At 39.9% G+C, this 12742-nt stretch overlaps 1 protein-coding gene across 3 annotated transcripts in view; it reads right to left on the minus strand.

Annotated features, from left to right (window-relative positions):
• Positions 1–348: 348 nt before the first annotated feature.
• Positions 349–12742, minus strand: part of METTL4 (methyltransferase 4, N6-adenosine) — an 87930-nt gene continuing 75536 nt past the window's right edge. The window contains exons 11-12 of one of the 3 annotated variants that reach the window (XR_006165776.1): positions 2866–2954; positions 349–2102 (exon numbers count right to left, since the gene is read on the minus strand). The gene's annotated coding sequence lies outside the window, so the exon portion shown is untranslated. Of the gene's footprint in view, positions 2955–8736; positions 8778–12742 lie in introns of those variants that run through there. The other 2 variants (XR_006165775.1, XR_006165777.1) reach the window with 2 other exon arrangements.

Genomic DNA, 12742 nt, shown 5'->3' on the forward strand with positions numbered 1-12742 from the left:
TTATTAGTTTTCCCAAGAACTTGTGAAAGAAGCTTCCTTAAAAATAAAAAACATCCACCCTAAACTTATAAGCCAACCAACCCAAGGAAAGCCAATAACTAAAATTTTTGAAGTGGGTGTTCTGTGAGGTCTGGTTTGGTCTTTGTTTCTGTTTTGTGGGAAGGAGAAGGTACTCAAAACTGAATGTCAAAAAAAGAAATATCAATAGTCACTGGAATTGTCTTAGAATTTGACCAGTTGGCAGAAAATAAAGATTAAGAAAAAACAAACAACTCATCATAACAAGAATGTCTTAAGATTTTTGTATTAATATTGTTTTTATTTAATACATTTACAACACTCCAGAAAAACAAAAGTAGAGTTGTCACAGCAGCAGTACAATTTTACAAGATTATTTATGTTAATCATGCCAAAGTACTTTTTCTCCCCAGCACAGGCAGCTCCCCTCTACACAGCCCAAGGGAGCAGAAGGGCTGGATTGTAAAAACACCAGACAGTCTGATCTCTGCAACAATTAGCATTCCCATTTTTTTCCCTCATAGAGCTGTAATTAGCCCAAAGTTGAGCAATGATGGACCAGCAAGAACCCCTTGCCAAGACAAGCTGTAATTATTGGTGCTAAAGCATGGGGCTTCTAGAACTTTACAGGAAAAAAAAATGCTAAAAATTAGAGTACAGAAAGGAAGTATTTTTTCCTCATTTCTTCTCACAGGAAAAAAACATTACAGCACAAATTTTCCAGAACGACGTTTCCTCAGGTACGTAAACAGCATGAAGAAATTCAGTTCAGAAAGGTAGAGTTTAACTAAGATAAAAGCATCTGTACATATAGTTTGATAAATGAAAGCATAATAATTGCAAGTATTGCAAGTAGTTACAGGACAGGTGTAATAAATTTCCCCACCGTAACAGAGATGTCATGCAATTATACTAGAAGAAGGGAAAAAGATCCTTTAGCTGATACATGTTGCTTCTCTTCTGGTTAGTGTTGACTGTATACTATTGCCTTAGTTTTTCCCCAAAAGTTCCCTTAAATTTCAACAACTTAGTAGAAGTACTGAATCCAGCAGGAAATCTTTACATCTCACCTTGTGTGTAATTAGTGCCCTTAATGACTTCTTATGAAAGCTTTTGCCCAAGGATTTTTAAAAGCTTAATTCGCCATTCTTCATTATTTTGCTGCGCAGTTCAAGGAATTAAAAGTGTTTAACCAGGCATAAATTTCTACCATGGAAATCCTACTGATACTCTCCAAGATATCATGCTCTTTTGTTGTTCTATTCTTAATTATTATTTCTCTTTATTTACATGATACTAACATAAGATTCACCAACTTATTATTCCTAGCATATTTTGAAAGGAAATATGACATTTGATTCCCTTGCCCTTTCTGCTAGTATTAGCTCATTTAATGACCATTTCCTTGGTCACTAAGACAGCTGCACAGTCTGACATAGCTCAACTTTCACAAAATAAATAATCTTTTGCATTTAAATCAGAATTTCAGCTGTGGCTTATTCCAGATTTAATTACTCCTTCAATTCCAGAAGCTAGGGAGATATTGTTCTATGTTTATCATAATTCATTAGAACTAATTACAGCAGCCTGTTTTCCCCCCATCGCCAAACAAACCCTCAGACTGGACTTCCCTCTGCTCACGTCTAAGGCCATTTTCTTTCAGAGCCTCTCTTAGCTCAGTCACTGCAAAACCTGTTGTCCCTTTTATCATCACTAGAGTTTATTCCACTCGTGTCTGAGGGCAGGTGAAGAACGAACAGTAGCATGACAGGCACTGATCTATCACTAATGTGGCCAAGCAAATTAGTCCTCAGTCAACTTAAAACTGATAGAGAATTGATGGACACAGAATGGGTGAAAATAAAAACGTGGCCTACCTGATGGCAGCAAATGGGGTTAAAGAGCACTGCCTGCTGCTAGCACAAGTGGGCAAAGTGGGCTCTCCAAGGCGGATCAGGTTCTCTCGTGGATCAGGTTCAAGCACTCGCCACCTCCTGCTGCTGGTTGCAGCTCCCCCTGGAAGCTGTTCCTCCATGCTGACATGGAAGCGGTCAGGTCAATTTGGTGCAGGGAAGTTTAAATCGCTGTTGAACGATACCGTTCTCATTATTCACAGCCGTACATCAGCAGTTCAGACCTCTTCCTGGTTTTGTTTTTTAAATCGTGTTTACTACAAATTGAAGTGGGATGTTACAAGCTTTGGTTTTGTATCTACATGACATTCTCCTTGTCCATGCTCTTTAGGTATGCACACACCTTGATTATATTTTTTTCCTGACAACCACAAACCTTGCACAAATGCCTACTAATTAAATATTAGCTTGGCTATTTTTTCTATTCCAACAACATGCATATTCAGGACAGTGTGAACTTGTTTTCTCCCTGACTCTGGCTTTAGTACTCCATCTTTCAGCTCTACTGAGAATATTGCTATGCTCTATAAAGATGCTAAAACAATAAACAAACCATTTCCCTGAGATTTTTGTTTGTGCAATGAATGTTACCTAGCTCGTAATTGCTTTACTTCATGTGATCAGCCAACTGAAGAAGCTGTTAAAAAAATTGCCATTAGTGTCTGAAGGGATAATAAAGGCTATCACTATCAATTTACACTTTTAATGTTCATAGTTTTCTCTCTTACTTTAATGCCATATATCTACAGCTGCTTGATGCGGTGAAAACCTTTCTGCTATTCAGCAAGGATCACTGTAGCAGACATTATTCACTTATCAGCAAAGCCAGACATATATTGTGTGGTAAAGGGAATAAAGCAGCCTAACAGGCCTGGCCAGATATCCAGGTCCAGGCAGACCATCCCACTCCGAGGCTGTCAAAGAAACCACTCACGGGGGCTTGATGGGGCACAAAGCAGCCCCGAGGAGACAGAGGTGTTTGCTTCCCAGCACTGTCCCAGCTCCATGGAGGCACTGCTGGATCTGAAAATACACGAAGATAACAGAGACAGCTCTTCTACACTTAAGCTTTCCACGCTTCTGTTTTGGCACAGGGAAGTTGCAGTACCCTCTGCATCACGCTGGGACACAATGTATGTTCATAACCATAGAGCAATCAACGCCAGCTTGAGGCTGCTGAAAAATTCTGATGGCTCCATATTTCTACATATTTGTTAGTATAATATATTAAAATAACACCTATTTCTTTAGATAGTTTTTTCAGCAGCAGAACACAGACATCCACTTCCTTACTTATAAAACACAGGTTTTCTTTGAGACAAAAAAGCAGTTTCATCACATGCAGCCATGTCCATAGCTGTTTTTAGATCACTTGGGACAGAGTGGAGCTAGTACAATTTCTCTGGACTTGGATGTAAAGCACTACCAGCCCAATCAGCAGTAATTTCCACCCACATTGCCCAGCCATGGGGTCGCTTCTCAAGGCAGGACACAACAGGGATCCACAATATTTCTCTTCTGCCCACATATGACTAAATCCCTCCAGCTGGAATAACGGCAAAGAAATACGAACCAATAAAGTTTTTTCCTTGCCTTTCACAACACTGTTGATTCAGCAATGTGTTCACTTTATAAAATAATAGAAACTCTGGTGTTGTGAGTAACATAATTCACAACGAGCACAGATAGCTGAGCTTCATTTGAAATTACCTCATTTCTAGACAATCAGGTTTTTGATTATAGCTGTGCCTGAAAATGTCTATTCTCTTTTCTCTGGATGCTTGACCACCCAAAACAATCATTTACTCTTGATCATGTTTCAGTTGCTAAACAAACACCAGTCTGGTGTTAATTTATGAGTAAAAATGATGCAGGAGGGGAAGATGCATGAAATAAAAACATGAAAATCAACAAGGTGTAATTTCCCAGATAATTTGTAGTGCTGCAGGTAAGAACTTGCATCAATTAGGCCCAAAATTCAGCTGCACCAACTTGTCTCTCAGCACTATTTCATAATCCTGAACTGAAAGAAAAAAAAAAAAAAAAAAAAAAAGGCATTTTTTTCCATTCTCTGTGTTCCAGAATATTAACACTCTTTCAGCAAGTTATACAAAAATTTTCTACAAGTCCTTGGAAAGAATATAAAATCAGATCTTCTAAAAAGTTACAAAATTGTAGCTCCTCCACTTTTTCCTATAAAAACCCTACACATCCTCTAGTCAAGCTCTTAGTAAAATGTGCAATAGTTATTAAACATACATGGAGTACTGTATGCATCTCTGTGGCCCCAGCATAAGAAAGACATGGACCTGTTCGAGCAGGTCCAGAGGGAGCCATGAAGATGATCAGGGGGCTGGAGCACCTCCCCTGTGAGGACAGGCTGAGATGGCTAGGGTTGTTCAGCCTGGAGAAGAGAAGGCTCTGGGGAGACCTTAGAGTGGCCTTCCAGTACCTAAAGGGGGCTACAGGAAAGATGGGGAGGGACCCTTTGTCAGGGAGTGCAGTTTTAGGATGAGGGGTAAGAGTTTTAATCTGAAAGAGGATAGATTTATATGAGATATAAGGAAAAAATTCGTTACTGTGAAGGTGGTAAGATACAGGAACAGGTTGCCCAGAGAAATTGTGGCTGCCCCCTCCCTGGAAGGGTTCAAGGCCAGGTTGGACGGAGCTTTGAGCAACCTGGTCTGGTGGAAAGTGTCCCTGCCCATGGCAAGGGGGTTGGAACTAGGTGATCTTTAAGGTCCCTTCCAACCTAAAGAATTCTGTGATTCTATGATAAGGAGAAGTAGTCAAAATCTTTAGAAAATAGCAACAGGAAAACTCTCTGGGAATTCATGACATTGAAGGGGACACCCCAAGTGTAACAAAATTTGAGCCGTATGTTGGATTTTCATCTTAAAGTTTGCATCTGTATCTTGAAAGTGGAAATAATGAATAACAAAGGAAGTTAAAATCAGTTGAGGGCCCCAGGGTATATGTTGTTCTATTTGCAGCCTAGCTCTAGGAGCTCCACTACACAATAACCTTTCTTCCACAAAAAGAAAGGTTAAAACAAAAGGCAGAGTCTTTGTCTCTTCGTTTCCCATATGCCAGTTCCTGACTTTGAACAAACAATACCAGTCAGACAGAAGTTAGTCCATTAGTGCTCTTCTTCCCAGTGCAACTTCCTAACATTAGACATGGTGGCTCTAGTTTCTCCATATTATGGCTGCAAATGCTGGTTTGACAAATGCACCCACCCTAGACCCTCCTTAGAAATATTGTGTAAAAAAGCAATAAAGACTGAAGTTTCAGAGGGGAAATAATAGTATTTTAAACACAAGTTTCCCAGACTAGGCCTGGGCATGGTGGGAGCTGGAAAGGAAATATCTGGTTTATTTTTATGTTTTAAAAATAAAAAAGGAAGTGCTAGCAAGTTAAGCCATGATATGGCTGAAATTCTGTGTCAGTTATTGTCTCCTCTCAACCATTTATCCTTTCCCCCATCAATATACAAGTTTTCTTTGTCTCCTATCATTTCCATTTGAAACAACCTACTGTAAGATTTTGTGACTTGTGTTTTAATACCTCTGGTATCAAATGACTTGTCCTAAGCAGTTCTTCTAAAAACAACTCACTCAAACTCAGGACACCTTTGCCTCCTGCATTAAGATTTCCTTCTTTTCCTTTTATTTAAGATATTATCCTACATAAAGTTTGAATTTTGCATTCAAGCCTCCTTCTAACTACATTTCATCATATCAGTCAAAGAGATTTGTCTCTTAAACCAAATAGTACAATATATTAATGCTTGGGCAATACAGTGCTGTTTTATCTGATATGTAAACTTTCTCATATTGATTTCCCAGATTTGTTCAGAAATGAATAATAACAAAAAACTGAGAGTCACAGAGGCACAAGCACAGTTGAAAAGATGCACCAGCCAGGGACCTCACAGCAAGTAGTGCACCAGTGAGCTGCTAAAATGATCTACAAAGCTGCCCAAGATGCAGGGAAAAGAAGCGTGGCAAAGTCCAGAGTGGGACAGGGCAAGAGCTGGGAAAGAGAGGAGATATGTAAGATGAGTAAGAACAGGTCCATGGAAGATTTTAAAACTGGGAGACCGTGTTGGACTTGTACTGCTAATTAGCAGCATGGGAAGCATTTGTGCCGCTGTTTGTTAAACACTTATCTGAAGTGTTCAGGTTAGTTTCCCTGCATCTCTCTGGGAAAAAAAGAAGAAGATTCCCCAGAGAAGGGACACAAGTCTCTGGGCTGCCCTAAGGGAGAGTCCATTTCCCTCCATCTACTGCCTTCAGTGCCCAGGGACACTCACCTCCAAACTGGGGCACGTGCGTGAGAGACTTAAAGTTAGTACAGATGCATAGTCCCCAGAAAACACACCTGTGAGAAGATACTGGAAGATTCCTTTCTTGTGATCAAGTTATAAAAATTAACCTTTGAGGATTCATTTTTTTCCTGTTTTCAGACTAATATTTACTGTGAGGTTTCTCTATCAAAAAGCTCTAAAATTCCAGATCTTCAATATAGGTCTCATTTTAAGCCATGAAAAATAACTTAGAAACACAAGTATAAAAGACCACTCCGTAAAGATCATGCTGGTCACTTTGTAAATTCTCTCCTATCATCCCCAGCCCTTTACCCCAGCTACTACAGCTTAAATGAACGGGTATGATGTGTGTGAACAACAAAAGTAGTTGTGAATAGCTCGTTTCCAGCAGCATTTATGGTATCTATACACATGCAGAAATAACTACTTCTCACACTGGTAATGCCCCTTTGTGTTTAATTACACTTTCAAAATGCATTTAAATATACTTGACATGGCTTTGGTGCAAACCTTATATGATAGGTTGTACCTGAAGCTGCTATAATAGTAACCATTTATGCTATGGCAGCACTGTGAGCTACAGGAGCACAGTAAAGCCCTGGGCTTTGCCCTAAGAGATAATGTGGCTACATCTGATCTGGTAAAGAAAGGCAGATGAGTACTGCTGAGTGCTGTCCCAAAAGGCATGCCACCAGCAGCCAGATTGTTCTGGATGCTGAGGTTTTGCCAGTATGAATCTATATCTGTTCCTGAGGGTTTCACTTTAGATTGTAGAGCAATTCTCAGCAAATTAAAGTTACTAACATGGGCTTAGATAGAGAGGAATTTCCTGTCCTGAAAAACTCAACATATGAAGTGCTGGGTCTCACAGACTGCTGCAGGGGGGGAGTATCTTAAACAGGAAATTTAAACAGTGTCACAATGTGGAAACATCATGTTGGTTCAAAATCTGTCTTGTTTTGAATCTATTTATTTTAGTAGTCTCCAGCCTGTGGATCACAAGGTAATGCCCACTCCCAGGCCACCTGGCATGGTTCAGGCCAAAAATGCCCCAGAGCTGCAACCCAAGTGGACAGGCAGCCTCAGGTATGTTCCTGTCACAAGCAGAGTCCTCCAGGGGAAAGCAGCTCCTGGGAACCACATAATAAGGTATGTAGATGGCTACAATTGCTCTAGTAGCTAAATGGCTAACAGCAACAGTGCTCCATGAATAACAGTAAGAATGCAAAACTGATTCCATTAAAAAAAAAAAATACATATTAAAAAGTATATCTCAGTTTCAGAAGTCTTAGCCTGCAGAAATGTGAGCAGAGAACTCTAGAGGAAACTGTGTTTGGTTTAGGGATCGATTCCTGTGTTCTTAAACAGATCCACCTCTGATGAAAAGAAATAAGTCTTTATTCTCTTTCTGTTTTCTATAGGAACTTTCATTTTCCTTCACTATCCCTTCTTGTTGTGCAGACTTAATTTTTTTAAAAAACTTGAGGACAGTCAATTCAGCCTTTTTTTTGCTTCAATGAATGCTCCTACCAGGTTTTTCTCACAAGATGTTTTTTCTAATTTTGGCTGAACTTCATGATGAGGGGTAAATTTTTCTGAAACAGTGACAATATGACCCATTTCCTTAAAAAAGTCCACTTCAAATTTCCGAATTATAATTGATTTAATTAATTGAACATTTCAGGAGTTTCTTTCTACTTTTTTTTGCTTTTTACAATCTTAAGAACATTTTTGTTTCAGTCAAAAGATAAAAAAATCCAGTTTGGTATCTTTTTTCACTCCATTTTCTCTTAGAGTTTGTAGGCTTTGCAAGGGAAGTAGATGAGAAAAAATCCTGCTTTTACTTTGACTTTCAGCAACATGTCCTTTTCTCTGAATGGTGGGAAATATGCTGTGTTGGGAAATAAGTGAAGGTGAAAGTGGAAGATGAAAATAGCACGAGGTTTTTCCCTTCAGCAGGAACTACTGGTGACAGAAGAAAATGAGGAAAAACTTAATTCCTCTGCTTTCTTATTTTGTTATCTCCTTTCCTGAATGGCTACAGAGCTGATGACTCTTCATTCCCAGCTCATCCTTTGTGTTACATTTTGTCTGAGTTTGTAGCTTTATTAATTCCCTCTCTGGAGATAGCATTGGGCTGACCTGCATGAGGAGCTTCTAGGCAATTCCCCCTTGTCATGACGCTGCATATGTCTGATTGAAAGCTCATTGAGATCAATGAGACTCCTTCAAATAAAGTTAATAGACTTTGAATCAGGTCCAAAATGTTCCAGTCCAAAAAAAATGAGCTTCTATGTTTATTGTCTCTCAAGAATTTCCACAATGAAACATGTTCAAATTGTAAGAAAAACAATATACCTCTTCCTTCCTTCCTGATTTAAAATCTCTGCCTGGTGTCTTAAGTCATCTTATGTATTTTCTATAACCATTCTGAAAGTTCAGGAGGTCAAATTGGGTCATGCTTATAAAAATATGAAGTTTCATCATCAGCATGGCATTTCTGCAATATTTGGTTCCTGAAGGAAAGAAAGAAAAAAGTACTTATTACAGTCCTCTTTGCCAACTGTTGTCATGAAGTCTCCACACAAATGATTGAACAGACAATTCTGAGTGTCTTAATTGCCATGAAGAAATAGGGAAAATGTGTTATCACAGAGCTGAGCAGGTCTCCAGTGGATGCAGCATATAGTACCAATCAAACCATGCCCTGCCTCCTGGCCTAGGAGCAATGGCACATGATATCCGATGGCTCATTCCATCACCAGGTTTGTGTTTGCAAAATGAAGGCCCTGCAAACTGCAGCAGGAATCTGTGAGGCACTGTGAGTATACTCCAGTCAGCAAAGATTTATTGAAATGCCATAAATCAAGTGACATGGGAAAATTGGAAGAGGTGATGGTAAAGGAAAATCAAAGTGAAGAAAGGCAATGGAAAGAAATATGATAAAAGAGAGGAGGAGTTCAAAGAAGAAACTAATCTGTGCATAATAAGCACCACTGGTATTATTTGCCTGGACATACTGCACAAAAATCTCTCTTTAGCAAAGAATTATGAGCAACTTTAACTGAAGTAATGTTGTCTTTGTCAGGCTGACGGCCTTGGTGCAGTGCTCCCCTAGACAATAGCATATATTAGTGGAGAATTTTTTAAAAATCCCCAAGAGTGACTTCTTTTTTCTCATCCTACAGATTTGCTTGACACCTCCAAAGCTTTTTGCAGGATTGTAAATTTTATCCTAACAGAGCTATATAAAGAACTTGTACCAGCCCATTTCCACATGCGACCAGCCTTTGTTGTCCAGAGGTTGCATAGAAAATGCCAGTGAAAGATCTGTGTGTAGATAGTGGCAATCAATTATGTTACCATGATCAATTTCCACTTGAATTTGATCCCATGTGTAAGTAGTGTATGTTCATTCACATGGGCCTTGGCAAAAGAAAAGCCAGGTGCTACTACCTCTTCCTCTGTATGATTATTGTTATACTACAGATTTCATATTGTAAGTAGTCAGTGTTACTGCTATTACCTGTTTTGCCAAGCAGAGAACTGGTGTGTTCACCTCTCCCAGGGCAGAGAAGCAAGTTCCTAACCTGGTGCTGCTGAAGGACATGCTGAAACAAAAGACTTTTCTGTGCTTACTGACTACTGTATTGCAGATAACTCACTGGATGAAAGAAAAAAGTTATGTGGAATTAAGCATATAGGCTGAATGGACAGAATTTTTGGTATCTGATAAACCTTGATCTTTGATAAATGCAGATATTTTTAATCCTGGAGCTCCAAACAAACCCAGAACTCCCATAGATTAAAGCATTCAGTTGAACTGAATGGGCAGTATGTAATGTATTTTCCTTTGCCTCAGATGAAAGGTCTCAGTCTGTCCTTTGTACAATGCTCAGGGTACTTCAGGGTCTTTGAAAGTTCTCCATCAATCTTCTCTGACAGGTCCCATGGCTGCTGGTGAATCATCCCTGTTAGCTAAGATCAGAATCTTTATATGAATTTTAATTACTGTTTTTGGCATTTAAGCACGGCACAAATAACTAAAACAGGAATATAGTCAGGCTACCTACATGCTGGAGTATCAAACTCATTCTGTTAGGTCACAGAGGTTTTCATTTAACCTTCAAGGACTCTGGGGTTTTCCATTTAAACTATATTTCTTTATCCTCTCTTCAGATACTTCCTGATCATTCACCCACCCCTCCCCTCTATTCCCTGCCTCACTGTTAAGGCTTCACTGAAGTTCTCCTAGGCAGAAGTAGAGTGGCAAGTGCTAGAGTGGTAAGAAAGGTAGGTTTCTCAGTGTTTTACACTGTGATCACACACAGTGTAAAAGTATAATTTGTGGCAACTCAAAAGCAACTTATCAACTTCATTGGAAACTAATGTACTAATCTGGCTTGAAATATCTGTTTCTTTCTTCTGTTATCTTTCCGTCTGCAGAAAAAATACCGTAGGAATAGAGAAAGATTTTCACGGTTGTTCATTTTGATTAAGATCTCTAAGGGAGAAAAAATCATTTGTCTTACTTTATATTATTTTCAGACTGACTTCCTAGAAAAAGGAAGCTTAAGCAGTCACACTTACTGCCCATCTGCCTGTTCATCTGTTGAGCTTTCTGTCAGTCCCTCCTTCTCAATTATTTTTTGAGCCCACTAGCCACTTTCAGTCAAATTTGACAAATGGCATCATAAAATCAGTAGTGGGTACCAAATTGGAGCACCCACTGAGGGGATGGCAGCATCCAGCTGGCTAACCAGCATGTGAACACTGACTGGCCAGTCAGTGTGCTCTAGGCTATCTGGAGAGCAAGGCACCCCTCACACAGGACACCAGGTAGGAGAGGCTGGGAGCATTGCACAGGTGATGTGTAAGACATCTGTGCCGCTTTGACCACTAATGAAATACTTGCTAGTGTAAAATGTCAAACCTGTAAAGGATTGTTTACTTGATACATAGCTGTACACCAACATCTGTGTTGCTATGAGCATCTTTGCTGCTGAATAGCATGGACAGCATCTGCTCTGTGTCCTGCAATCAGTTAAGCTTAGGAGAACATTTGCCCGGCATCTGCTCTGCCAAAATGCCGTGCACGGGCAGCAGGGAGTAAAGCTGCCTTTGCCTTGCCAGAGACGAAAGATTCCTCTTTTCCTGGAAGCAACCAAGCTCCATTTGGTGGAGAAACCCCCTACTCTCGAGCAAGGATGAGGCAGGCAGGGACTGGAAGACTCCTAAGCAGAGCATGGGGACGACACACAAGCAGGTCCTGGTTGTGGGAGGAAAGGTTTGTCCTCATGACCCAGAGCAAGAGCTCTGTGGTGTCTGTAACATCTAACAGCTGCTTCACTGCAGACGGTCATGCAGTCACCAGCCTGGGAACAAGCTGGAGGTAAGTCTCTGTCTCTGGTATAGCACTAATTTTCTGTACAGCCCCCTCCTATTCATATTCTGATTTAGCCTGAATTTTCTCTGGCTTAAAATGTGTGTGCTCCAGTAAAACTCTTTTCCTGTTGTTCAAAGCCCATCTGGTGCTGCTAACATGCTTGTTTTAAATAAATTGTTTGGGCAGAGTCACCTCAAGGCTCTGGTTGGCTTCGGGTCCCATGACATTGGCCAACCTTTCCTGATGTTTGTTTCTGCCTTCCATATGCATCATCTTACTTGCTGGTCAGGGATTGAAAAATCATATAAGGTCTTTGCTTGCTATTGGATGTAATGGGAGATACAGGAGGAGGAATGAGTGGTAGAAGTAGTATTCAAGGATTGCTGGCATTGTTTTCTCTCAATTTTGATGACGTCTCCCCCTTTGCATCCCTCGAGTCCCAACTGCCTTTCCAGTCCAAAATCCAAATCAAAATGCCAGTCTGCACAATGATTCCAGCTATTCCAACCTGGTCACCAAAACTCCCAGAAATATCTGCAAACATCTACAAAATACATGCATACTGTCAGCAGAGACCCATGGAGCACACAGAATTTGGAAGATGAAAGAAAGAAAGTAAAATTTTAGGGCAGAAATGACCAGGGGCAAAACCACAAATAGATTCATAGGTGTGGGGGTTTTTTAATAGGCTAGTATAGTTCTTCCCGAAGAAAGAAGAACTTGTTTTTGTTATTGCTACTCTTTTGGCACAGTAATTATTGACAAGGTGTTGCAAGCAGTGGGGGTGCAGGTAGAAGGTTGCTTTCGATCAAAAGGCTAAACATAATAAGAAGCCAGAATAGAAAACTAAAATAATGGTCTTCTAAAAAAGCGGACTTTGGCAACTGAGAGAGCAAGAAGAGATGGAAAGATAATCGGAGAGATATAACATGTTAGGCAAACTGGCAAATCAAAAAAAAAAAAAAAACAGCCAAACAAACAAACAAAAAAAAAAGGCTATGCTGACTATGTTACAACTATAAGGGTAAATCATTCCTATGTGGAGAAAAGATGGAAATCATCATAGGAGACAAAAATGTCTGTATCAGAAATTTT

The sequence above is a fragment of the Tyto alba genome, unplaced genomic scaffold, assembly GCF_018691265.1.
Source record: "Tyto alba isolate M040663 unplaced genomic scaffold, T.alba_DEE_v4.0 Super-Scaffold_27, whole genome shotgun sequence".
In the NCBI taxonomy this organism is placed as follows: Eukaryota; Metazoa; Chordata; class Aves; order Strigiformes; family Tytonidae; genus Tyto; species Tyto alba.